Source organism: Agelaius phoeniceus, chromosome 1 (genome assembly GCF_051311805.1).
Source record: "Agelaius phoeniceus isolate bAgePho1 chromosome 1, bAgePho1.hap1, whole genome shotgun sequence".
In the NCBI taxonomy this organism is placed as follows: Eukaryota; Metazoa; Chordata; class Aves; order Passeriformes; family Icteridae; genus Agelaius; species Agelaius phoeniceus.
The window spans coordinates 63,528,420-63,551,117 of NC_135265.1; the positions used below are offsets into that span (position 1 = coordinate 63,528,420).

A 22,698-nucleotide genomic window follows, 5' to 3' on the forward strand; every position below is an offset into this window, starting at 1 on the left:
TGACTAAAAATACAGTGAAAGAGCTCTTAAAGGTCTCTTTTGTTTAACGAACTACAATTATTTTCTCCCTTCTTACTTTCACATGATTTGTGGGATTTCATCTTTTACCTTCTAGTCCTCTAGTGGCTGGCTTGATATGTGCCAACAGGCTCAAAAGGCTGGGGTGGGGGGGAGAAAATACATAGATAGATAGATAGATAGATAGATAGATAGATAGATAGATAGATAGATAAATAGATAGATAGATGGATAGATACAGACCAGCACGTAGTGCTTTCCTGAGAAAAGTAAAATTAAAAGGGTGTAGTGTCTGTCCTATGAAAATCCCTATATCCCTAAGGGATGGGCTAAAGACAAGAGAATGTACTGAAGGAGGTATGACACATTAAGGACTCATGTTGGAAAGGGCAGGTAATTCTTTTAGCAACTTGAGGAGCCCTCCAGTTCATTTTGCCACTACCTGCACTGCTGGGGTCTGTTGAGCTTGCACAAAGGTGTGATGCAGGAATTAATGTCCTCATGCTTTATGTTACCCCATTTGCCTGGTTATGTATTATATACTCCATATGAGATCTGTAGGAAAAAGAGAAATAAAGATGAAAAGAGAGGACTTCCATTTTTTTCCAGAAAGAGCAGATTGCAAGACTGTGGCATTTTTCCCACACATCTTGAATAGTTTTGTGCTTCGGCTTTTTGAGGAGTTTTTAATTAATTTATTGTTTAAATAACTGTAATGAGAAGAGCCCCTGCCACACTGATTCTAATGAGGATTGCATTTGCTCTGTATCTTTCTCATTGTGGACTGTATAATTTAAATATCTTAGCCAACATGTGCTGTGGCAGATTTCACTTATATCTGCTTAAATTAAAGCTTGTCAGTTTAGGAGCTAAGAAGCATGCAAATATTTGAGAGATATTTGACATTCACTGCTGAAATCATTGCACTAAATATCTGGCATCAATGACATTACTTGGGTTAAAAATTCTTTCTGTGTTGTACAGGCTGGACATTCTGGACTTAATGAAGAAAAATGCGCTTATCCTTATGTGCTCATAATTAAGGTCTCCACCAAAATTTCAGCTTGTTTTCTTCTATATTTTCTCTGAGCAATATGTGACTATTTGAGTATCTCAAAGTTGCTGCTAGGAGAACAAACAGTACCAATCTCTCAGAAGTAGTTGGAGTAATAGCATGATTTAGCTGTAAAAGGAATGGCATTTCCTTATGTTCTCATCCCCTAGAAATGCAAAGGAAGATGGCGCTAAGCTGGAAGAGTCTGATGGAACCTTGGACATTTGAACAGTTCCAGGAGATGAAGATTAATTTCCTGTGAGTGTGTATTTTTTCCTATTATGGGTCACTATATCAAAATACCATACTATATGTAGTACATACAGCATGCAAATTTTCTGTGCTGAAAAGTACTGGCTTGTTGACACACTGAAGTCAAAACTGGATATTTAAATAGAGGTGTTAGACATCTAGGTGTAATCTCAATTGTAATGTAATTGTACTGGTATTTAATTGGCCATTACAAAAGGCTGAAGAACCCAAATATTCTAACACTGAGTCCTTGCTACCAATTATAGAGCTGTTTTCTTTTCTGATACAGGATCAGTTAATATGCAAACACTATCAGAGAAAGTATCACCACACGATAATTAGGGTGGAAAATATCTCAGGAGGTCTCCAGTCCAACACCATGCACTAGACAGGATTGCCATGAGACCATGCTGCTCAAAGCTTTATCTAAGTGGGCCTTGAAAACCTCCAAGGAGGCTGCACAATCTCTGGGTAACTCTGGTTGTCCCCAGGGGAAAATAAATATCCTTATAACCAGTCTGAACTGCTTTCCACTTACGCCTTGCCTTCCCACCACACACTGCTATGGAGAGTTTGACTCTTCTCTTTTTGCTGATCTCTTTGCACAGCAACAGGGTGCTCTGCTGACCCCCCACTTTTGCTGACAGAGACACAAAGAGGAAGCCCCAATGTTCTGACATCTTACATGGTATAAAGGCAAGTAATGGCTGTTAAATACAGCATTTTCTCTTCCAAAGTTTGTGTACCGATCTACTCCCTCACTCTAATTACTCCTTTCATTTTTTTTTTGTTTAGCTTTAGACTGGTAGGACTCCTACTGTTCAAAGGTTTTGAGAGCTAGGGAGAAGGAACATTTTATTTGATCTCTGATGATTTATGTTGTTTTCAGTTAGGCACAGGACAAAACACCACTTCCCCCAGAGAATTTTAGCATTCCATTTTCCCCATTTCCTTCTGGATCTGACTTTTAGCCATCATCATCCGTCTTATTCATTGTGAAACTTTGTGTAAGTGGTGGCACAAGCCCTGAGCACATCCTACTCTGCAGTCTCATCAGAGCCAAGGAGAAGAGCCATGAACTGAGCTCTTGGCTCTGCTACCTGTTCACTCTAACATGTGTCAGCTCTAATTACTGTCCCTTACACATGCAGCACACCTCCATGTCCAGGTTACCAGCTTTGAAGGAGCAGCAACCTGCCCCTATACCTACTAAAGTCAACCTAGGTGAAGGTCAGATCTGTCATGACGAATTATTTATAATTTGAGAGACACTGCAAAGAACTTGGTGGGCAGAACACTGGTGGGGAAGATGGAGTTGACAGAACTGAGCCATCTTTTGTAGCACTTGAACTTTATTGTAAGGGAATTTTGTTTTGTGTTTGAATTCAGGGCAGGTCCGAGTGGAGGTGTTACTCAATCCAGCGGAAACCATGTGGAAGAGTGGGTTCCTTCACTCTAAAACACTGTGCCACTCTGACTACACTTCTTCATGCCATGGACTCGCCTCTGTGATCCTCTCTCTTTCCTCCTGCTTGCCCAGTTTCAGCTCTGAACAATTCCTGTTGGCAGCCTCCTTTACACCAGAATGCTGAATGTTTCGGGCTAGCTGGTAAATCTTCATTTTTTGGATAAGAAAACTTGTATATAGAAAAATGAAATTTCATGGCACTGACCCATGTGCTTTTCAGAAATGCAGTTTACTGTTGCCTGAGCCCCTGTTAGTTGAAAAGCTTAGGAGGGGTTCAGGAACTTCACACACCCAGGGTGCCTCTACACTTTGTTCTCACTGATAGCATTCAATTAATTTGTTTCCACTGACGAATTGGACAGGCTTTGTCCAGATTTGGTGCTGCACATTAATGCTTATGCATAATGTGGCTTAAAGAAAAGATGAATTGGTGAGCAGTCTGGAAACCTGAGGCACATTGCCCTTTTGAGTAATGATTCTGCATATGGAAGGCAGAGGAAAACATTGCCATAGGGCCTCTATGACCTGTTCATGGGTAAATAATTATTTAGAAAACATTGATTTGGAATGAAAAGTCAGCTCAAAGGCCTGATGGTTATACAGCAGTCCACAGGGTTAATCTGGGAAGGTTGTGAAATCAGGCAAAAATCAAATTAATCCCTGAACAAAACTGGCCTGGTGAAGTTTTTATTTTGAAAACTAGAGAGAAAAACAAAGCACTGTTGATTGCTATGGGTGGAGAAAAGCATCCTTCAGGCTTTTGACATTTTTAAGATGCAATGTTGTACATCAGATTAATTAAACCCAATGCTCTAAATATGCACAAGAGCAACATTCTTGTGAGTGGTGAGTGGGTAAGTTCTCTGAGCATTTCCAGGACATGGGAGACTTTAAAATGCACTCATCTAAATTTTTATGGCATGCCATATAAGTCAGCCGAGTTGGAGAATTGGGCAAGGCACCTAGGAAGTCAGTGGCCCCACACTAATCTTTATTATCTTAGATGTTTCCTTTTCCTGGCTCTTGTTTCCCAACTGAAAAATTAGGATAACGTCAAGGTTCAATGGACAGTGTCTGTTTTACTTATCCTCAGTTCAGAGTTTAGATTTTGTAGTAATAAGATACAGTTGACTCAATTGCAGCCCTTGTGAGAGGAAGATGGTTCCTTCTACCCTTTTTTTCCATGAAGTGTCAAGGAAAAGGTGACTTCCTAGAAGAGGAAGGGTACAGCAGACAGGAAGGAGCAACTGCTTACTAAAAGAGGCTTCCAGTGGGCAGGCTGAGACATAATAGATAAAAGCAAGAAGCAGATTCACAATGAAGTGTCTTTGGATGGGAAGAGGGGGCTGGTTATGCATGGGCTCTGGTCCAAAGATTGACTGAGCTGAATGAAACCAGGATAGCAGGCATCCCTTCAAGGATGCAGTGGGCAGGGGAAAATGGATTTATGTCATCCATTTTATGCTGGTTATGTTTGACCTAGTCAGTCCAATTTGTGGGAAAACTGGCTGGCTGGTCTCTGGCCCAGAGAGTGAAACTAAATCCATTTGGCAGCAGGTCACCAGTGGTGTTCCACAGGGCTCATCTTCTGGTCCTGTTTAACATATTTATTGATGATTTGGACAAGGGGACTGACTACATCTCTGGTTCATTCGCAGACACATCAGGTTAGGTGGGACTGTTGGTTTGCTGGAGGGCAGGAAGGCTGTACAGAGAGGTCTCCATGGACTGGATTAATGGGCTGGGGCCACCTGGATCAATAAGGCAAAGTGCCGGGTCCTGCACCTGACTCACAAGAACCCAAGTCAGGCTTTGGGCAGAGTGGCTTGAGAGCTGTCACTCTGAGAGAGCAGGCTGACAGCCACTTAAAATGAACCAGGGTGTGCCTGGGTGGCCAAGATGGCAAATGGCATCCTGGCCTGTAGCAGCAATAGTGTGGCCAGCAGGACCTGGGCAGGGATTGTCCCCCTGTACTCATCACTGGTGATGTCTCAAAATCTGTGTTCAGTTCTGGGCACCTCACTTCAAAAAGGTCATTGAGGGTCTGGAGCATATACGAAGCAGGGCAATGAAGCTGGTGAAGGGTCTAGAAAACCTGTTTTTTGAAGACTGGGTGAGGGAGCCTGGAGAAAAGGAGGCTCAGGGATCTCATTGCTCTCTACCACTGCCTAGAAGGTGGTTGTAGTGAGGTGGGGATCATCTCTTCTGCTGTGTATCAAGTGAAAGGACAAGAGGAGACAGCCTTAAGTCGCACCAGGGAAGGTTCCAGCTAGATATCAGAAATAAAAAAATCATTGAAAGAGTGATTAAGCCTTGAATAAAGCTGCCCAGGTACATGGTGGAGTCACATCTTTGGAAGTGTTGGAGAGACTTGTGGCAGGTGGGGATCTGGTTTAGGGGTAACTGTGTCAGTGCTGGGTTGACAGTTGGACTAAATGACATTCAAAGTGTCTTCCAGCCCTGATAATTCTGGGAGAAATTAAGACTTCTCATTTATATTCTTTTAAAATCCAGTTGTTTTTTATTCAAAAGCCTTTCTTTTGAGGGGCTTTAAATAAGGGAGGTTTACCTGCTGGATTGGGATCTCATAACACAAGAAAGCTCTTCATTGCAAGATGATTTGAGGTTATTGGAATGAAAACTACCACAGAAGTCTGACATAGTAGTTATTGAACTGCTGAATACTCCCTCAGGTCTAGAAGCCCATTTCCTGTGCTCATATGCTGCTCCTCCCAGCTGATGAGAGCCTTGCTGAATTTTGCAGAGATTATAGGAAGTTAATCCTTGAAGGTATTCTCTTCTCCTCCATTTAAGCCAAGTACAAGCAAAAGAATCTGCACAACTGCATTGTGAAGATTCTGCTTATCTTGACTGCAATGGAAACATCCTCACTTATTTAAACCATTAAAATTTTCTTCTATCCTTTGATCCCTATTTGTACCCACCTGTCCCTTTATTATATCTTTTGTAGTGCTGAAGAGAAGGCTCATTTGCTGCTCCTGATTGTCTGGAGGTGGGTAGCTCACTGCATGGTGCTGCTATGGAATGGTTTCCATCAACTCCAGGTCCCAGTGGGGTGCATAATTCTTCATAAATGGAAAGGCAACCTTCCAGGCTTTGCCCCAAAGAAAGACACAAAGGAAAATGTGCAATATACAGTTCTCTTTCTTTTGATCCCTTTTTCTTTAGATAATGTACATCAAATTTAAGTCGAGTAGTCCCAGTGAGATCCACTTTTTTAGCACTAATAATTTATATGTTTTACAGACATAAACTTCTCTTCCTGCTCATTTCTGAAGAAGTCAGTACACTAAATTCCCAAAATATAGTCTGAGCCTACACAGACATCAAGATCCTAGTAACTGGAACATATTGTTTAAGTCAGTGGGAATTCTGGAAGTCTTTTCACACCCAAAATCACTCATTGATCATAAGTAATAATATTCATTATTATTAATTATGGCTATAGAATTATATTGGACCCTTTCAATTTTTTAATGCTTTAGCCAGTGCTCCATGACACTTTGACCAACATTTAGAAAAAGAAAGGCCCGTATATCTTTTTCTCAGAGCAAATAAATTAATTTTTATGGAATAGTAAGTGGAGGGTAGAACTGAATAAGCTAGTTGCAATGGAAATAATCTTTCAAAACATTGGAAAAGTTAGACACTTGCAATAGCATGTGGTCTAATTTCCTGAACCTGTGAGAAAGGACATGAATTATTATATAGCTTACTGCTGAACATATGCCTGATTCCTTATGTATGTAGAAAGCAAGGGTGGAATACGTGCGTGAGTCAGGTCCAGCCTTTCTCATTCTGTCTCTTACAAGTTTAAAACCAAAGCAGACCATGTGATTGACAGAAAGGCATGCCAAGAAGTGAGCCAGAGCAACTTAGAGTAATCTAAATGCTTCTAGACTGGACTAGACAGGAAGAAAAATAACTTTTGCTAAACTCTCTAATTTGTAAATAGTTTACATTGTATTTTGTTTAAAAAACTTGTCAAAAGTTTTGGAATGATATTTTTTCAGTGTGTATCAAAATGGCCAGTGTGGTAATTTTGCATATGAACCATACTCATGCTCTGTTCCTCTGGCATGGCAGTCTTTCTCTAGTATTCCTGCACTGTTTTCACAGCATTTACACAGATAAGTTTACTGAACCTTGTCATAGGGGTGGGGTCAAAAAAGATGCAATGAGGTTTTTTTAGAGGATTTTTTTTCTGGTTGGTTGGTTTTCATTTAGTTGGGGGTTTGTTTGTTTGGAGTATTTTTTAGAAAGAAACATATACCTGAGTTTAAAATTCAGGTAAAATCTTGGCTCCTTTAAGGTCACATCAAGGTGGGATCCTGCAAACAAAGGTTCAGTTGCCACCTAGGGAATGTAGGATGTTCACAATTCACATTCAATTTACTGCTTTTACGTGAAAGGTTTCTGGATTTCAGAGCTGGATGGTGGGGTGACATTGAATACAAGATTGTGTAGCATTTTATAGAACTTTTCTTTTATTACCAGCTCGATAATCACATTAAGTTAGACTGAAAATTTGAACTAATTCTTTCCCTTGAGGCCTGGGCTCTAATAATGGTAAAAATCTGTGAAATAAGATGAATACAATTCAATAATTATATTGATAAATAAAATGAAAATCAACTAATTGTGTCATTCAGTCAGTTGCCTGCCTCCGTTGTTGCTGCCTTTCTGCATCAGCGACTGCTAAACTTTTTCTGTCACACTTCAATAAATTTAATTGTGCAGAATAAATGAGCTAATTTTTGAAGTCACAGGCACTGTTTGCAAGATAAGGATGATGATTTATTGACCTCCTTCTAACTCTGCAAGAATGTCACCCTCCTTTTTCCTGACAACCATAAAAAGGGGTTTTGTCCCTCTTCACCCAGCATCTTACTAAATCCTACTTTGTATATTTACCTTCCCATCTCATTTTCTTGAAGTTACATAATGCAGCACAATAGATCAAAGATCCTTGCTTGAGTTTAGTGGCCATATAGAATATTCCAAATTATTATCAGAACCATGGGGATTTTTTCTTTCATTTTATGATACTTCTGATGATCTTTTCATTTTCTGTATTTTGGAAGGGTGTGGGCTAACAGGAAGTACAAGAAAAAAGGCACAGATCAATGCCTGTTTTTTTTTTCTGGAAGCTATGTTCTAATCTGAGTTATGGTTCTGTGAGCTCATATACCCTGCCAGGATGGACACACACTCCAGTGCTCATTCACATTGATAGTTTGACCAGGAAAATGGGTAAAAAGGCTGATATTAGGCATTAGAAGTGCTTCAGGAAAAAAAAAAAAAAAAAAAAAAAAAAAAAAAAAAAAAAAAAAAGAGCTTTTAAAACTTTTGTTTCTGTTTCTTGGGCTTAGATGATGAGAAGATGAGAAGATGACACTGACCATCTTGTCTTTTGATACTCCTGCAATTTGACAGCAATGGGTTTGTTAAACTCCCAAGAAATGGTAGGAGTGAAGGAGCAGCAGTGGTAGGCTGCACCCATTCTTTCCCACCTCTCTGATTTTCTTTGTGAGTTAGGGCTTTTTTCAGCAAAACATCTGTATGACAGCCACAACTACCCTTTTTCATAAGGCTGGGTATTTTGTTCTGTTCTTTAAATTAAAGCCTCCAGGTAACCTATATGTGTATGAAAAAGGTTGATTAGATACTGTGGAATAGTTGTGGTACAACTGTGTCTCTGTTACAGCAGACAAATCAGTTGTCATTGCGGCAGCAATGTGATCCCTGAATTTAAAATCTTGGTAATCTATTGAGTCAATAAAACTCTTTAGAGAAAAAATAAGATCAGTATCAACACATCAGCTGTGTCAAAAAATGCTCTCAAAGTTCTCCCTCCCTGCCTCTGTCAAATAAATCCAATAAATGACAAGGATGGGGACACCTTCTTTGTGTATGAAATGGCTGCCTCCTGAGGTAGGGCTGTGCAAACCATCTCACTGTGTGCTGTGTTTCTTCTTCACACTGAGACTGAATCTGCTATTCTTTGACCATGATGCCAGGCAACACAATAGGTCAAATATATATGAAAGCTAGCTAGATGTTGACAAACCTGGCATCCTGGAAGTGCACAGTAAAAGACTTTTTATGGAGCCAGGATTTCAGCCAGCACCTAGAACACAAACTGTGAGAAAGCTTTTTTTCATGTTTTAGTTGTTATATTGGACCCCTTCCTGCTGTAACTTTCTTCTAAAGAAGACTTATAACCTCCTAAATATTTCCTGTCAGGTGTTGGCTAGGTGAAATGCATCCTAGGGAATTGCAGCTGGAGGAATCACAACATCCCACATACAGAGCAGTCCAAATTTCTGCCAAACTCTTCACTGTGTTTTAAACCACTTGCACTCTTGGTGACTGATGCTTGTAGCAAAAAGGCAGACCTAACCCAGAAAAGTCTTCTGAATCTTAGCTCTGCCTTCCTTCAAACAAAAACTTATGTTTTAGCAGCCTGCCAGGGAGCTCCACACAAACCTAATACAGACAGCCTTTGCCAGATTTTGCCTTTTTAATGGTAATTGCTGTCCCTCCATGTTTTCACTGTGTAGTTGGTATTTGTGCCTTGGTTGCTGTGGGTCACTTAATTTACACTATCTCAGGAACCTGTCAAACTGCACTGCAGTGATTATATTGATTTTGGGAGGAGCACTAAAAGCAAATTAACCCTGAACAAAACTTACTCTTTGTCAAAGAAAGCACTGCCAACTTTAAAAGGACAAAATTCCACCAGCATGTAATGTTTCATTGGGCTGTAGTGAAATACTTTGGAGAAAGATTTCCAGTTCATAAAGCACTTCCAAAATGTTGATTGACCTTCTGTTTTGTGGCGCACTATAATTTTTCTTTTTGCAAACCAAGTTCCAATTGTCCTGCAGATTTCTTGCACCAAGAACAAGAAAATAAAGTGTGTAATAAACCTTGGACATTGTGGGAGGTACAGGAGATTTCTGAAAATGCTAAGTCTGATTCAGAGAGCATTTCTAAAGCCATGGCATCCACTGAAGAAGTTCTGTGTGCTTCCTTTGAAAGAAAGAGGAAAGTCCGTAGTCTTGCAATTAAAGTGGTCCTAATTTTCCAGTTCAGATTTTTTTTCTGCTGTGCCATTAGCCAGATCTTAAATTGCAAGTAGATGAATAGAACATATTTTACAATTAGTCCAAATTGAACATATTCATCATGCTCTGTAAATTGTAACACAGTTCTGCCCTTCTTTATCATTTTTTGTTTGTTTTCTGATTATGTGGGTATGACTGAGCATTGCTGGTCTGTTCTGGAAGTGACTTGGCAAAATGCCACTCACTTGTCACTCCAAGTCTGATTTACAGACTAGCTGAAGGGTACAAGTTTTGGTGAAGTAATTCGTCCACAGATGAAACCAAAGTTAGGCAAATAAGGGCTTCTCATGAAAGAAAACCTATCTTCCTTGTTGCTGAATGTAGAAGCTGAACTTTTCAGGTGTGAGGATAAATGAGAGCCAAGTACAGAGATATGATCCTGGTGAAATTTTGTTGTCTTTCTAACATACTAGGCTTTTGTTTCATTCTGATGAAGATGTGGAAGCCAGCTCCATTACCAAGGCAATGCATGGACAAGATCGCGGTTTAGGTTTGGCATTTTCCTAAAAATAGAGGGCTTTTTGTTCATTCTGCTGAATAAATGGAACATAGGAAGCCAGGCCCGTTATTCAGGCAATGCATGGATTTGAGATGATTCTGTGTTCTTTGATGTTTGAAAACTAAGTTGGCAATAACAGAACCATCCAATTATGTAAAAATCAGGAGCTTGAGGGTGTATTGAAGCCCAAGTGAAACAAATAGAAAAGAATGTCTAGAGATAGGAGCCATTCAGTGTCCATGACTGGCTTGGGTTCCTCCATTGCCAGACCATTTCCAGTCCTCAGGACAGACCTAGTATGATTAGATCACAGCATCCCCTATTTGACAACATATACTTACTGAAAGACACTTGTTTCCAGTTGAGATTTTTTTCTAATATATTGTGGTTTTGAGACTGCCTTGGAATATTTTATATAACATCAGCCACTATGCAGATTTGTCTATTGTACAGTAATTACTTAAAAAGGGGATTTTGTATGCTACAGCCAGTGATTCATGAACTGCAGGGTATCTGCAAAAGCAGGCTTTCATTGGGATTATGGGATGTAAAAAGCCTGAAGGTTTTTGCCTTTGATAGCAGACCTGCCATGGCATCCACATAGGGTTTGTCTAATAAATTGTATTAGTGCTGATAACTTCCCTCCCCCAACTCTTTACTATTCTGAAGTGTTTGAAAGAAAACTGTTTCTGAGTGAATTACTACTGTGGCTATCATTAAAGAATGTGTTCAGCATGCATGCTGTTGACCATGAAGTATAGCAGAGAAGTTGAAAAAGTCCTTCAGAAATTACTTAACAATGTGAAATTTGCAATTATGTGATTTCTAACTAGAAATAAGGGAGCTGTGAGAAGTGTGGGGAAAAAAGCACAGTTCAATGTTCTCAATGTCTTCAAGGGGATGTGGTCTCTTATTGTCCATCAGGTTAGGGTTAGGTAGCTAAATCACCCACCTGCTTATGGAAATACTCTGAGCTACTGACGAAAATGGAGCTACTGATTGATTTAGGGCATTGTCTAATTTAGCATATTGAATTATTTCAGGCTCACAAGAAGAAGGAGGATATGCTGATGACAGCATGTTCAGGCCTGTGTATTCAACCAATGTGTTAGACTAGGGATCCATGCCAGACACAGGTAAGCCTAAAGCTTTTTCCTTCTGTGAGATCCAGCAGAAACTGGGCAAGGGGAATCATAAATATTATGATAATGGCTTGCTGCCTGATAAAAATACCTAATTTTTTCAGGAGATAGAAGTTTTCTGGTGAAATTTCCTTGCTGAATTTTCTGTCAGTCCATTTCTAAATCTCTGCATGTTTCATGTCATAAAGACAGAAACAGTTGTGTCGTAGTCACTCATGAGTTTTAATTATAGCCGGCAGAGAATTTCAGACATGCTGATGCTTGTTTTTATGTTGGGATCCAAATGGCTGCATTTTGTTTCCAGGGGTTGGGAAAGATCATTTTCTTAGTCATATTTCTCTGAGATTTAGAGCTGTGCAGATAAAAACAAAACCAAAAAAGAACTCTTAATGCTATTAACTCTCTTCCTTCTGAAGTCATCACAGTTCAGGTAAAGTAGTTCAGCAGAACGTAAATGCAAGTTATGATGTGTAAAAGCAGAGCGCATGTTTGGTACCTGAGATTGTTCACTGACTTTTATTGCTGTTCCAAAGGGTCACATCAAACATTAGCAGCAAGAAAATTCTAGATGTCCCAATATCTATCCACCCTTGCTCATTTTTGGCTGTGCCTGTTTCAGGCTGCCTAGTGTAGCAGGCTGCTTGCCATTTTAAAAACTCAATAAAAGTAAGAGGACAGCAAGCAGTGAGTCTATAGTTATGTTTGTATTTTGTATGTACAGACAGAGCTGTATATCCTGAACTGAAATCCTCTGTTAAGCAGAGATTCCCTGGGTTAGGTGCTTTGTAAAGGTTTGGTTTAAAAGTCCTGTCTGATGCTATTCTCACTATTCTCAGCTCTATTTTGCAGCACTTGGCCATGCAAAGTGATGCTCCCAAACAGGGCATTGGAGAAGACTCAGCTCAGCAAAGCTGCAGGTAGAGCAGAGCTCGTTGCCACTGTTTTCCATATGTTCCTCTCTATGGGGGCCTGACTGGACCTCAACCTGAGGAAGATGCGGAATGGAAACTTAATGGAGAAGCAAGTCCCACCCCCAGGAATATGAGGCAGCCAAACTCTTTAGTTCTCATTCTCTTTGGTTTAGGATGTTTCTGTCCTGGGGGGAGGAGCCTCTGTGTGTGTGTATTACAGGAAGCACATTCATCCCTTGCTCTGCTAATTCCATGAATACATTTAACGCTCAGCCTTAATCTGCAGCCCTCAAAAAACCACCTTCCACTATTTCCTTATTTTTCCCTTTAAAATTTTTTTTTCATTTTTTCTGTTTTGTTTTAAGTTAGTTCATATTGGTAAATCATTTTAGAAATGTTTAGGGCTGGGATTGTGAAACCTTTGCTGGCAAGAGTTTTTCCCCTGGAGTCAAGGAGACTACTCATTAGCATGACTACTTGCCAGCATGAAGGAGGGATTCACAATCTGGACGTTTGTAGTTTTAAAAATATGTCTCTATTTAGCTGATTTGAGCAGCTGAACAGGGCTAGTTATGGAAATCAGGCTGTCACACTCTGGTGTTTTACTTCAGAATGCATCTTTGGTGAAGAAATGCATTTTTGCATAATACATGCACACACGTTTAAATAGTATTTTAGTTATCTGATTGGCGCCTTCACTTTCACGTACAAGCATTGTGTGATGCCCAGCAAAATCCAAGTCATTTGCTGATAAATCCCTGCTCTATACCCCTCTTAGCTTACGCACAGTGCAAAAATGTATGTGGGTCAGCACTGACAGAAAAGTGATTATGGGCAAACTATGCCAACCTCTTGGCTGTGGGTAGTGCTTGCAGGACATCTGTTTTTGAGCCCAGTGGGTGGAGGGGGGGGTAGAAGGTGAGGAGTTGAGTATGGTTGAATCTGCAGGACACAAAGGTGGCATGGCTGTACCTCTTGTTCCTGCTTGCAAGAAGCAGAGCTCAGAGGAAGGAAGTCTGGCTCTGTGACAGAAAACCCTGTGCTTTATATTGCACTGGTTCCCTACTGTGAGTCAGTCATTCCCCCTTTTTTTTCTGAGGACAAGTGAAACAATTCTGCTTCTGCTGTGCATGGCTAACAGCAGCAGTGACCTTCAGGCTTGCCACTTAAAGCTGGTGTGGGATCATCCCAGGGAAATTTCAAAACAACGATATTTTTCCTTTTCCCTGCTTCTCCTCCACCCCACTCCACTCCATGCCTCCTCTGCAGCCACCGAGTCTGAGTACTGGGCTACTGGAGCACCCGAGTTTCCTCTTCTGTCTGCCTCTCCCTCCACCTTCCACAAAGCTGACAGGGAGATTTTTCACCTCCTCACTTTCCTTTTTCCTCTTTGATTAACTTTGGACCAGATGGCCAGTCCCCAATCTCTCAGCATGCATTTGACTGACAGGAGCCTTTGATAAACCTCATAAGAATGAAGTCATCTTCAGGTCACCTCCTCTGCCTGGCCTTTAGCATCCCACACATACCACCATTATCTGCTGAATAGGAGACAAAGGAAATTAGCTCCAATTCCCTATCATCCCCATTATTTTCACACTGATTTAAACAATGAGGCAATGAGATGCCCTTCACTTTCCTTAGAAAGGTACAAATGTCAGCTGTTAAGAAATGCAAACAAGAGGGTTCCCATGTTAATGGATGGGCTTCTTTGTAAAGCCATGAAGTGGTAAAGTGGATTTATTCACCGCCTGCCTGGAAAATGCTTAACACACTTCAAAACAAATTCTTTAATGACTTTTATTTTATACACAGTGTGGAGTGCTTGAGAGGTCTCATTGTTTTGGTCTGGATATATACAATGAGGTGATATACTGTTCTGCTGTTTTTCCATAAGCAGTTATCAACAGAGATCTTGGAATCTGAATTCCCTGATTGCAGCTGAATTCCCAATTTAGCTGTGTATGAATCCGAGTACTGCGATGTAGGAAACTACCTACTTCCAAGTGAGGAAAAAAATTCGTGTACTCTGGACAGAGGACCAAAGTGCATGAATCAAAACATCAATTCTACAGAGATTTGTAAATAGCAACCTCATATTCACTTGGCTATTAACATTTTATCTGAGAAGAAAAATAACAGTACACCTTAGGAATTATTGCCCATAGGGCATTTTAGGGCAGGCATGCTAGAAAATATCTGCGAAAATATTTATTTTGATGTAAGTTCTTTCCCAAGATTGTAGTCTTCCATTTGAATTACTTTGACTGTCAGTTAATTCTGGCATTTTTTTAGCAACTGGAAGTGTCTGGATGATTGGGCACTTGCATGAAAACATTCTCCAGATCACTAGCACACCCAAATACATGGCAAGAGATTAAATCATCTGTAGTCTCCAAATTAACACTTGGGAAAACTGGTCCATAACTTGGACAACATTAAGTGGTCCCACATTAAAATATAACTTGTTTTTTCTTCTTTGCTTACTCTCTCTAGTAAAGCAGTCAGCATCTTGCCTCCAAAATGGGAGTTCCTACAAAGGCATCTCCTGATGTACAGTTGAAAAGTCCCACACAAGACTGTATTAATATATTCCACACAGAGCAGCAATGACACTGGGTGCTAGAAACTGGAGCTGTATTCCTGTTGCCCAGTATGAAACAGGAGCAAGGACAGTGTGTCAGGTCAAGAGACTGGTGAGCAATTCTGCACACCTTGCCAAGTTGCTAGACCTTGGATTCCTGTGCAGTCAGCAGAAACAAAAGTCGTCTTGGTACCCCAGTCAGGCATGTAGACAAGTCAGTCCTGCCTGCTTGATGCATCTAGTGGCCCCTGCTCACTAGAAGTCTGAATCACTCTTTGCTTATTGACCTTAGATGCCACTGTAGTGGGGGTTTCTACATCAGACTCTTACACTGAGCAGCCTGAATGTGATGGCTCTGAAAGTGATGGTCTGTGAAGGCCTTTCTGTTGTTTTAAAGTCCTAGATGGTGTTTGCCACATCCCTTTGGCCACTGATGAAGCCTGGTCTTTTTCTTTACAGTGTTATTGGAAGTACCTCACTTCACAAGTGGCGGAGAGAATTCAGATGATTAATTGTCTAGGCTCATTTATGCTTCTGGGCACCCCTGGCTACCCTTCACCATGAACTCTGTGTTTAGAGAACTGTTCTAAATGATCAAATCTGTAGCCAAATTTATAAAAATTTAACAGAGATTTATTAGATCGAATAACAAAAAATAGAGAATTTCGAAATCCCACCACAGCCAAGACAGCGTCAGCCCCGGGTGCAGCCGCTGGGTGCTCTTGGGTTCCTGCTGACAGAGTGACAGTGTTCCCCCTAAGGTTCACCCCGAGTGTTTCCAGTGACCAGCTTACATACAGTTTATTCTGCCTGGGGCAGGGATGACCACATATTTCTTTATGTTCCTTCTCATGTGTAGTTGAATCCATACAGATGTAGAAACCGACAAAGGCTTGCTCAGAGATGCAGACGAATGTCTGAGTGTCCAGGCAGAAGATCCATTCACATGTACTAGTTTCTGAGTACCACGATGAAGTAATGTCCAGGTGTATGTCTTGTGAGCTCCTTGAGACATTCCATTCCAGGAAAGTCCAGATGCTATCTCCCGGAATGTCGGAAGAAATCCCCCATAACAGCCAGGGACTATTCCATTCATACGGTAACAGACCTGATATTATCCTACCGCTGTCCGGGAACTGGTTAAATAAGAATAGAACTCTTTTCCCAGCCAGAGTGGTCAGAAACGTAACTTTGGATCTTTTCAATATTTTATACACAGATATATATCTACTTCTATAGCATGAATTATCTCTATCTAACAGAACTATTGCAGAATTGGAGCATAACAGGACCTCTAGCTTTTAAATAAAGACCTTCTCCATGTGAATTCAAACTAACTCTTGCTGCTGAAGGAGGATGTTCATATGGAAGTCAGGCAGAACCTATATTGTTTTGCTTTGTGAGAGTCTTTTTTCTATGACTTCTGTTACTGGTGGGAGAAGATCCATTCTGTGGTACTGCAGTAAATGATTCCCATTCAAAGCTGGGCATATGGACCCAACAGAACTCACTAGTTGAGAGAAGTCTTCAGAAAAGTGAATTAAGCCTAATTAAAGTATTAATTCTTCAATCATTCCTGAAAAAAATCAAAATAAATGTTTGCTTCTTTTTTCCTTCCAGATAAGAAGCTTCCAATGTGGCCTGTACCATCAAAGTATTTCAACTGCTTAGAAATTATGCCTTGTTCCTCTTTCGTCTATATTCCATCTTATGGGGTGTACCTTAAATCACCACAATTTTATGAGTGCTGACAATAAAAGGATAGTCTCTCAAGAACCTGTAATTCATGTTACTTTTTGAAGCATTTGAATAGCTAACACAGAAGGCCAGATGCTTGCCTCCATTTATCAAGTCTCACCTTCTTCATGTTGTGGTGTTTCTATCTTGATATCTATCTATCTATCTATCTATCTATCTGACTTTCCACCAAGTTGTCTTTTTTTCTGACCCCTTGACAGTCAATCCCCAGCCAGTCAAGTGGCTGAAGATGGGCACTAGGCTTAGCTAGCTGAACACGGCACAGGAACAGATGGCTTCCGCCCCAGCAGCCTCAGTAGTATTTTAACACTTCTGAAGGCACCTTTGCACTGGTAAGGGTGGGAAGCTTAACACATTTCCATGCATCCTGCTGCACGCTTTCTGATCAGAATCTGGAGGAGGAATTGAACTTCTGGAAGGAGTTATGAACTTGGCAGCCAGTCAGTTTAAGGACCCTGCTGTGTCAGGGTGCAGATCAAGGTGCAAAACCAATCCTCTGAAAAGCTTATTTTCCTAAGATAGGGAAGAATGAATTGCATGCAGCTAACCTGTGGCAAGGGATTGAAAACTGTCTGCAGTACTAGATAAGTTTTTTTCTCTCCCCCAATTTGTTCTTCTTCCCCATTCTCTCCCCCAATTTGTTTTTCTGTCTGTCACTACTTGGTGCATTTGTCTGTCCATCTCTGCACAGGAATGGACACACCAAGAAGATGGACTGATGTACTGGCACCAACAGAGTGTGACTTAGGTTGCATTACAATAGAAACTCAAACCAGTCTGAAGAAGCAAGGACATGGCAAAGCTTCTAATCTCACGGTTTTGACTTTTGGGGATTTTTAAGCAGAAGTATTAGCAATCTGCAATTCAAAGTGAGGGGTTGAGGGTGGGGGGCTTATGCTTCCCATTTTGTTTTTAAGAAGGTCACAGTGAAAGCTTGTGATTGAATATTTTGCATGGAACTGCCTATGACAAAGAGAAAGACGAGGGGTTTGTCAGAGTACTGTGAAAAGAAAGAAAGATCTGTGTTAGATTTTTAAGGTATATTTGAAAGAATGAAATAAAAAAAATGCTTTCAAATCCTCAGGGACTTTGCAATTTATCAAGAAAGACACATTCTTCCTAATGAAAGGTTACTGACCTTCATGAATGTGACAGTTCAATTACAGCCCATTCATATGCAGAGCAGTCGTTGATAAAGGATTTAGGAAATGTGACTAGCATAGCAAAAAAAAAAGGGGGGGGGGGGAATGTCTAGAAAATTATTTTTTATTGTGGAGCAAGAAATATAAATAAGATTCAGTCAGGTAGTAGAACCTTTTCTTCTCTGGCCCAGCAACCCATTAGATTTGCTTCAGTGAATACATTGACTTTTTCCTCTTCTTTTTCTACTAATATTTCTGTCTTTTTAATCCTCTGAACTACTAAACCTAACAAATCATAAAGCCCTCGGGGTGCTGAGATGCAGGGTTTCAAACATTTTTTCCCTCTGACTGGCAGAGAAAGCTGGAATGTGTCCTAATGTTTTTTTAAGTGCTTGAGTAGTATTTAAACTCTTAAATGGATGGAAAGTTAAAGCAGCAGCAAATGCACATGCACATACATGTTACCCCCCCTTCCTTTTCCTTCCACCTTTTCCTCCCCCTGCTTCCCCACACACACTGAGCTTGGCCTCTCCAAGGCTGTTAATAGCCAAAGCAGATATTGGCTAGACTCTCTGGAGCCAGCCTTCAGCCAATGGAGTGTGACACCTGTGAGCTGATGTTTGTTGAACTCCTCCAGGTGTAGGAAAGATGCTTAAATTGACATAAGGCAGGAGCAGTGAAAACAGGCAAGTGTGTCACTCATATATACACACAGCTCCCTGGAAGATCCCAAGGCCAAGTTGTTGCAAAATGGCTAGAAAGAAAGAAAGACAAAAAGAAAGAAAGAGAAATGTTTCCCTTGCTTTGAAACAGTTCCAGATTATCTGTTTATCTATCTGCATGTGCACACACTCATGGATCTGGGCCAATGCCCACATGAAGGGTGCACAGAAATAACTTGAGGTACACATGTACAAACCCATCCTGTGTCTTAAGGTGAAAGCAGGCTGAGCACTTGTGGAGTTAGATGTGGACAATCCTTTGAGTAAACCCTCTTCATAGGTGGTCCTGGATGGAGAGGCTGTGGTGCAGGTTGAGCTCTCAGGGTCAGGGTTATATGGAAGGCATTGTCTTCCAGAGAGCAACAAACAGATTCCCTGCTTTAGCCAAGGGCTTGAATTCAAGAGCAGTTAGGTGGGTGTGAAGAAGTGCCAAACCTGCCTTTGGAAATAAGAGCCAAAAGTTATATCCTTGACCCTCTACTCAGTATCTGTGAAATGGCACTGCACAGGCTCAGGGCTGAGATTTTTCTGCACTGCCGAGGCAGGGAAGAGCTGCAGGGATGGACACTGTGAGATCTCTGTTGCTCTCAGAGGGGCAGCTGCAGGGAGCAGAACTTAATGCACAATACCTTCTACAGCTGCTATGGCCGATGATATTTTTTGGGAAACTAAAACCGCTCTGAGTCCTTCACATTGCTGCACAGTGTGTCTCTCCTGCCTAGTTACCTTTTCTGGGTAAATTTCAAGCCCTATTCCTAGTGGATATTTTGAGCACTTTGCTGACTGGGTGCTGAAATTTGCCTATGTTCTCAATAAAGTTCCAAAGGGCCTGTTTGGAGGTCCTGTGGTTTTCCATGAGCAAACACTCATTGGTACTGACTGCTTTATGGTCTCTCAGCCTCTCTTGGCTCATTTGGGTTTAGGTGATCATTGTAGAGGAAAGAACACTTCCTTGTCCTTATTCTAATTTTAGATCAAGGGCTGGCATAGAACTGACTTTGGCAGCATCGAATGATAATGTCTCATAGCAATGTATACAAATAAAGTAATCAATCTGTCTTTATTGGTACTTTCAGATGACTTTGAAATGCATAATTGTAAGGTATTGAATTATGGAAATCATGGAAGAAATTACAAGCATCCCCTTGGAATGGTCATATTCTTACTTCTCTTTTAAGCTGAAGTGCATCTGATCTTTTTTGAAGGGCTTTTTGAAGCAAAATTCTTTGTTCTCCCTTCTGTTTGCACCTACCTGAGACCTTCATGGTGTTAGGAGGCCCCAAGAGAAATGAATCCAATATATTCCCACAAGAAATCCATTGATGCAGTGCAGCAGGCAACCAAGCATCTGTCTGGGACATTCTGAAATTTTTTATGACCACCTTGCTTTTCCTGGTGCCCAGACTGCACTAGAAGCTCTGGGCCAGCTCTGACAGTCAGATGGCCATCTCCCCTGCCATAGCTTTTAGCTGTCTCATAGGGTAGCAAGATTACAATCAAGATCCTTCAAGCACTGAAGTTTTCTTGTTGTATGTACATCACTTGCTTCTAATGTTGAAAAAAAAAAAGATAAAGGGACTGAAAATGTTGTAATTTTTAAGACAAGACCTCTTTGGAGACTGTCTGTGCTGTTAGATTCATTGCAGGCAGGGTCACAATCCAGTAGAACAATTAAACACTGAAACTGCAACATTATTGTATTTGAACTGAAGACTGAAACAATTATATTTAAATAGAGAAAGTACAAGAACTAATCCAAGTATATTCTATTAAATTCTGCATGTCATTCCTCAAATATGTTTTCTGCAACCTGCTGTAATCTACTTGGACTATGAAATTATATAAAGGGTTTACTGGAATTCATCTGGCCTAACCTTTCTGCAATGTTTTGTCTTTGCCTATTGTAGATAATGCATGCCATCTAAGTTTTGGTTTTTTTTCCTGTAAGGTCCCCAGAACAAGACTGTAAAACATTTGTCACAGAAGGGCTCACTTTTCACCAGTAGTAAAATGTATTTAGTCTATTTGCCAATGACAATCTGATCAACTCTCATTTTTAATACATTCATTTTCATGACAGAATTTAATATTCAAATTGAGTTAACAGCCATCGTTACTGAATGCAAAATAATAATTATCAGTAGCAGCAGCATGAGAACATTTCTGACCACATTAGCTTTGCTGAAAAATGAAGACTTTGTTTTCTGCTTACATTTAATTGGCAGGGTTCCTTCAAAGTTTACTCTTGGCCCTGAGACTTGAGAGTGCAGTGAGGCATGTGGCTGAGAGCAGTCCTAATAGGCAAGGCTGCATAACCTCACCAGCTAAAGCTCAGGGGCTGAGAGGGGGTTGCTCACCAGGGGAAAAACACAGTGTGCTGCCGCTCAAGCTAGCATGAACTTTACATACTGCATGCCTTGCTGATTGATTAAAAATGTAGTCATCCTTAAAGGCAAACCTCCTAAGGACTTACAGTAAGTCACAAACACAAAGATGGTTTTATGTTGTGCACTTTTATGTAACAGACTCTTTAGGGATGAAGACTTTGTTTGCAGTCTGTGCCAGTTGGTTGGTGGCTCCTGTTAGCTCACTGGTTGAGGCAGGTTCTCCTCCATCAGTCCACGTGGAAACCAAGCTGCACCTGAGCAAACATTGAAAGGTGGAGAAAGAATTGCTTTCAGTTCACAGCCACAAAAGTTGGAGTGACTTATGCATGTTCCAGTAGGGAAAACTTTCTCTCATGGCTGATTGTTTGATAAGATATGGCAGGAATTAATTTTAGTGGGGCTAGTAATCGTGAAATATTGTATGGCTGGCCCCCTTCTAGCCGGATTTCAAGGTGTAGCTGGAGGAAAAATATTGATCAGACGTGGTCTCTCAGTTCTCTGGTGCCCTCAGTCAACTGGTATGAGATAACGCACAGGAAAGCATTTGCATCCATACTCTCTAGACAGCAAAAAAGAGGGATATGTGTGAGAACCTTAGGGTAGGGTTAATGTCTTGTAGCCACAGTTTCAATTCAGCCTGGAAAGCATTGGGAACCAAATAGCAGGACAACATGCAAGAGCACATTGTGGCCAAGGTAGGAAAATGGCCTCTGAGGGAATACTCATACTGCTGATAGTGACTGGATCAAACTATTGATAGATTTCCTTGTGTGAAGTAAGGCTGAGGGGAAGAAAAGGTTCCTTTTCCAAGCAAATGTGATGTGCCAGCACTGTGTCCTGGAACTCCAATTTCAACATGGGCATAAATTCTTTCAGGTGCTGTTCATTAAAACTGTGGTGAAGAAGGTGAAGGCACAGAAAGTTGAGTGTTTTACTGTTATTTGTCTGGCCTAGTGCATACTCTGCCTGTTAGGGTAGACACTGCTCTGTCTAGTGTCTTACAACATATTGTTAGGAAGGACTGGGTCCAGAGAAGGCAACGTTGGCTCACATTCACAAAATGTTATAACTACATGTGTATATATGTCAAATTTGAAGTATTTAAACAGACCCCAATTCTGGTGTATCAAAGTGTCTAGAAAACACATTTCTTCAAAAGAACCTTTTCTACTTTGGAAGAAGCAAGAAAAATAGTAACAGGCAAGATATATTACAAAATCTGGGCCTCAATCCAGGAAAAGCACAAGTTTCCAAGATCCTCACATTTCTACATTATGGCCTATATTGAGGTCAAACCTTTTTAAGGTGCAGATTTTTCTTCTGGGTACTTCAAGACGAAACAATGTGGGTTCATTTCCGTGGGGGTTTTTTGGTTTTTTTTTTTTGTCTGTATGATGAGTAATAGGATTCTGGGATCCCGCTTGTTTTTTAAAAGGTTGTGACTTCTTTTTTATTGCTGGGTTTCTATTCTTGTCTTGTCTTCTGGTTTGCAATGAGTCTTGATGGTACTCTTAAGGTTTAAGAATTGTGGATTTCCCTTGAAGAGGAAGGATACTGAAACTTTAACAGATTTTCTCCAACATGCTTTTTTAGCAATTATGAGAGCTGGA

The 22,698-nt window shown here is 40.7% G+C and overlaps 2 long non-coding RNA genes across 2 annotated transcripts in view; both read left to right on the top strand.

Moving 5' to 3' along the window:
- Window positions 1-2,021, top strand: part of LOC143695779 (uncharacterized) — a 34,308-nt gene extending 32,287 nt beyond the window's left edge. Inside the window, exons 2-3 of the long non-coding RNA XR_013185317.1 lie at window positions 1,243-1,330; window positions 1,933-2,021. This is a non-coding gene — a long non-coding RNA (uncharacterized LOC143695779). The remainder of the gene's footprint in view (window positions 1-1,242; window positions 1,331-1,932) is intronic.
- An 8,007-nt stretch (window positions 2,022-10,028) lies between these two features.
- LOC143694360 (uncharacterized) overlaps window positions 10,029-22,698 on the top strand; it is a 77,574-nt gene continuing 64,904 nt past the window's right edge. Inside the window, exon 1 of the long non-coding RNA XR_013182797.1 lies at window positions 10,029-11,578. This is a non-coding gene — a long non-coding RNA (uncharacterized LOC143694360). The remainder of the gene's footprint in view (window positions 11,579-22,698) is intronic.